This window comes from Lactuca virosa, chromosome 4 (assembly GCF_052849685.1).
Source record: "Lactuca virosa cultivar CGN04683 chromosome 4, Lactuca_virosa_CGN04683_v6, whole genome shotgun sequence".
NCBI classification, from domain to species: domain Eukaryota; kingdom Viridiplantae; phylum Streptophyta; class Magnoliopsida; order Asterales; family Asteraceae; genus Lactuca; species Lactuca virosa.
The window spans coordinates 82,847,778-82,853,230 of NC_136429.1; the positions used below are offsets into that span (position 1 = coordinate 82,847,778).

General features: G+C 34.4%; 1 long non-coding RNA gene across 1 annotated transcript; it reads left to right on the forward strand.

Moving 5' to 3' along the window:
• Positions 1–250: 250 nt before the first annotated feature.
• On the forward strand, positions 251–2,234 carry LOC145109853 (uncharacterized). Its single transcript, XR_013709266.1, has 2 exons — positions 251–484; positions 958–2,234. It is a non-coding gene; the product is annotated as an uncharacterized LOC145109853 (long non-coding RNA).
• The last annotated feature ends 3,219 nt before the right edge of the window (positions 2,235–5,453 follow it).

A 5,453-nucleotide genomic window follows, 5' to 3' on the forward strand; every position in this document is an offset into this window, starting at 1 on the left:
TTTATATAGGATCAAATTATTTTGGCGGTGAACCAGTTTGAAACCGAACCAGCATGAACCGATGGTGACCTTGTTGACTAGAAACGAACAAGTTCATGAAAAAAAAACTGATTTTGCACCTCTAGCCGCACCCTTAAAACCTTTTGGGTCAGTTGTTCAAGTCTGGGGCCGGGTAAGGGCCCAAATTCTTTTTCAGTTCCAATATAATTTGGGGCCTACTCAGTCTCGCCCCCTGAATTCCTGACAGACTGAGATAGGAATTTACAGTCAACAATAGCGAAGCGAACAAGGAGATATCGACATATCGTCCTCCGATTTTCGGATAATCATTACCAAAATCACTTGCTTGGCAAACTAGGAAACTTGCAATCATTATGGCAACAACAGTGATCTTGGAGTTGTACTTCTACCGATTAATTCTTAAACCTATAAACTCAAACTCAAGCCGATTCTTCTACCGAAATCGTCTAACGCCAACGATAAGGTATTTTTTTGTCAAATACTTTTACTTCCAGTTGTATTATTTCAATCTCGCGTGTTTGATTACTTGATTATCTATGTTTTAATGATTTATGTTCACGCGATTCAATACTCGTTTACAATTCCTCTTAATGTACTGATTTTCTGCTTTTGTTACTGAGCACACGAGAGTTTAAATGTTTACTGTTTCTTCAAGTATGTAACTATACAAATTCGCACCTACTGTATTTTCTTTTATTTTTCTTTGCGTTTATATGCATTATTTTCATTAATGATTTTGTGTAAATGGTATTTTGATCGGGTTGACATTCAGTTACTGGTTTGTTTATTGTTTCATTGTCATTTGATTTTTGTTTTATTGAATTACCGACTAATGAAAGTCTTAGCCTATTTTTGAGAAGAATTTGATTTTTTGCACCTTTTTGTAGTTGAGTAATTGACTTACCAAGATCTTGAATATTTATTCTTCTTTTGCAGGTGTAATAATGGCTAAAACAAGGAGTACTACTGGAAAGCAACAAAATTATGATGTGCCCTGGTCAGATCTTAACAATGATGTGCTTCTTTTAATTATGATGCGTCTGGGAGTTGTTGATTTTCTTGTATTCAGTGGAGTTTGCAAGTCATGGAGATCACTCGCACTCTCCAACTGGAAGAGATTTATGGTGTCCAAACCACCAATGTTTACGCGTATATCTCCTTCATCAATGTCCATGTGTATCTCTCCTCTTTTTGCTTATAAGAAAACCTTGTGCATAACGGACTTTGAAGGAAGAAAGTTCAAAACTATCATTCCCCATTGTGTTGGCAGGAAGTGTATTGGATTAACTTGTGGTTATTTGATCTTGTTTGGGATGAAAACCAAAGACTTTTGGCTTGTGAATCCTATCACAAGGCATCAACTTCGTTTCCCTCATGTCCCTTCTATTGTCTGTGCTTATCCGTGTTTCAGACTCAGGGCTATCTTTTTCTTTTCACCTTCAATATCTAGGTGGGTGTTCGTTATGGTAATTAGCTTCACTTATAAAGTATGGTTTTCAATAGTGGGTGAAGGAGCATGGAATCATGTCTCCTCTCGTTTACCTATCTGTGATATTCATGCTTTCAAGGGAAAGATATATACCCTAAACAATAGTGAAATGATAAGAGGTGGATATCAATTATGTGAATTAAGAATTTTCTAGAAACCAAGAATTTTCTAAAGCGAAGATCTCTTCCGATGTTTGTAAGTTCGGGTGAAAATCTTTATGTGTTGCACTATTCAGGAAATGGGTATTCTTTTCACGAACTAGATTTTGGTCAAATGAAATGGGTGTTATGTGAAAATACAAAAGAAGAATATGGATTCTTTTTTAGCTCCAAGCATATTACTGCTTTTAAAGCAGAGTCGAGGGCTAACCCTTGGTTAAGGTATGGGAGACTTGTTGGCAGTGAGAATGGTTGTAAAGCAAGGTTCGTTGCTGAAAAGATGTGGTATTTCCCCCATGATTGTGTGAATGTTAATCTCATACACAAGTGATGACTTCACTTGTTAGCATATGTTGAAAGATTTTCAAGACATTGAGAAGCACCATTGGTTGATTTAATTTGACAAGTGAAGCAATAGGGAATTAGGGATAGCGACAATAATGACCCATAATTATTATTTGTATGAAGTTACTTTTAATGATTAATATTTTTCTAAGACAACATGATTCTTTGTTAAATAAAATATTAACAGATCAAAAGAATGAAATTTTCCGTAGGATTATATTTTTTGTGTCATTCATCTTATATTGTCTCTTATTTTGATTGACCTTATGTTGGCTTCATGTTGTGGATTATTTTTGTTTCATACTTGAGTTGGTCACTTTTTGAAGTGGTAGGGTGTTTTAAATATTTGCACCATGTATAGAACAAAATATTAAATTATATAATATATTAACAATAAAAGCTACAAAAAGATCATAGCAAATATAGAAGTATGTTCAATGTGGGCAAAAAGGGTTTTATGAAACATTTTGAATTTGCTTTAATCCAAATTGATTTAAAAATATTTATATGTTTATCTCGAATTTATTTTTCAAAAGTTGTCTTCAACTAAGGTGAGTAATGCAGCCTCTCGCTTATTTTTCAAAGTTTCTTTCTACCCGTGCATACCTCTTAAAAATCAACCTGTGTCCCAGTGTTCCACTAGCCCAAATGTTTTGGGATTGATCCATCCCAACTATATGCCAAGAAATTGAGAATTTGATAGATACCGGTCATTAACCTTTGCACATGAAAATGCAACTACATATATGAACCCCGTCTTGTTTCTGAAAGAAGTTGATCTTTATAATAATTTTCCCAACATTGCTTTATCTCTCAAAATAATATTTATTACTATATAAAAAATCGGAAGTATAGGATGTCATGAACATCCAAGATACTTGAAAATCATATTCGGGAACACTTCATGCGGCTTAAAAGTCTGATATTGAGTAGAACATGGACAGAACGTACTCTGCCAACCAAACATCGTTTCAGATTCTGCCAATGCGCTAGAGCCACAAGAGAAAGATGCATGAACATGGTCATCATTTGAATTGCCCTTTTTTTTAATTAACATCCATTTATTATGTTAACTAAAAAATATATACCAAAAAAACCAGTAAACCGGTTTTTTCAATCTGCTGGAGTGATGGTGTTTTTTTTTTTTTTTTTTGAAGAATTAAATTTCATTAATATGTTCCAATTTGAAGAAATCCGGTTTACAAAGTAATGGTTACCGCTGGTTGATCCGGTTCAAATTTAACGTGTAGTCTTTGCATTTCTTGAAAAGATTGGGCATAATCAGGTCTACGGTTTTGGGCCTGAATATCAGAGGCGGAGCTAAGAGAGGGCCAGGGCCCCCTGATTTTTGGCACTCTAATATATATATATATATATATATATATATATATATATATATATATATATATATATATATATAATAGATTTATCAGTTTCTTAACTTCATGGCCCCCACGATGTATTATATATAGTAAGGATACATACTTAATTGAAAAAATTATTTAAAAAAGTAATTAACTATGAATAATCAGCAAATCGGTTATGATCGATTATTAGGCACGTAAATAAGTTCTAACAGAAGGCAGAAATGTGCTGAAAAAAATCAATAGCAATTCTAATAAAACTAGGATACTGATTTTAGGAAACTAATACTCTATAAAAGAAACACCAAACAACAAATTTAACATTCAACTTATTAACAAGATAAGAGATCATCAAATTTGCTTCTGCCGGAAATCATACCCACTGTCGGAGTGCTCATCTCCGCTGGAGTCGCCCTAAAAACAGCCTAAGTTCGCACGGAAAAACCCATTGTTTGAAAACGTACCCATTGGGTCTCCGATCGACACCGCCCTTGCTGATTTCTGTTACTCCGGCCAACACTGCCTTGATATCTTCTGTGTTTCTGACCACAAATCGCTACAGTAGCCGCCATCACTGCTGCTGGAGTGCTTACCAGACGTCCTTTCTGACTTCTGCATCTCCGGCCACCGATAGATCGATCTTTGACCAAACGGTGCGCCTCTCCAATCTCTCCTATCTGCAGGGGTGAAACACGAAAAGTTGTACCAGGGGGCCGAAACTAAAATTTTAAAATAAGCACTAAAAAATTTATTCGATTCAACATCATCAAATATAAAAAATCAAACAAAAAAGTTAATATAAAATATTCTAACGTTGCTCATTAAAGTGGAATTCGTCGATCTTTTACGTCTTTAAAGTCTTGCACAATCGTCTCTAAAGTAATTTTTTCTACAAGTTCCCTTTTGAAGTACAAAAGCAACGAGTCGTTCAAAAATTCATCTTCCATTTTATTTCATAGCCTTGTTTTAACAAGACTCATTGCTGAAAATGATCTCTCTGTTGTAGCATGGAAAACGGAAGAGTGAGATAAAGCTAACTACTCTATAAATAAGATAAAAATTGGTGGCTCTTCTAGTCTTCATCAACTATTGACACAATTCTAAAATAGATATCAATTGTTTATAATCTTCACGTTGAACGACATCCACCTCGTAATGTTGGAGTTGCATCTTCAAAAGATTTATCCCGGTTTCATTGAAATCTTCAGGATAAAAACTTTTCTACTAATTGACATACATCACCACTTCGAAAAGGCTCATTAGAATTTTTAGGATCTAAAGTTGCTGAAAGATGGAGTAACTCCATCGAGCTATCATTGAACCGGTGATCTAATTCCATTAACTGATAGTTAATTGCTTCGATGAAAATATTATTGTATCTAAGCCCATAACTATAACTGGAATGTACTTGACCTGATTGTAGCATGGTCCTTTTGGGTTGCCTTCACCAGTGCAATTTGATAGGATGGACCTTTGAGAATAAGGTTATTTATGATTTATTAATATATTAGAAGTATAATATATTAATATGAAATCATATTATTTAATTAGTATTGATCAAGAATTAATTTAGAATTAATTTTGTGATCAAAAGAGACTAATTAAATATATGGGGATTGATTATGTAAATCAATGATTCTTATAGTGTGGGCTAATGATCCATGGTTATTTAGGATGGGCTAAACCAATGAGATAGTCCATGGAGGTTTAGCCCATGGAGCCTAAGTAACATGAAAGGTCATTAGGGTTTACAAGGTGTAACCCTAGCGCTTGCTACACTATAAAAGGAACCCCTCATGGCCAAAATCGGTGACACGATGGTACACCTATCATTCTAAGAGTTTGATATTGATTTTGTGCTAACTAGCTTATTCTCTCAAGCCTCCTCTTGCATTTGGTGTTTGTGACACATTAGAGGCATCACACTTAAGGTGCTAAAGCTTTCAAAGGCCAAGAACTACAACTACATCAAGAGGTATTCATCTAACTATGAGTTTTATATTGTATATCCTCCATTGTATGCTAGTTAGGATGTATCCTTTGGAAAATTGAAAATGCATGTATAATTAGAGAAAA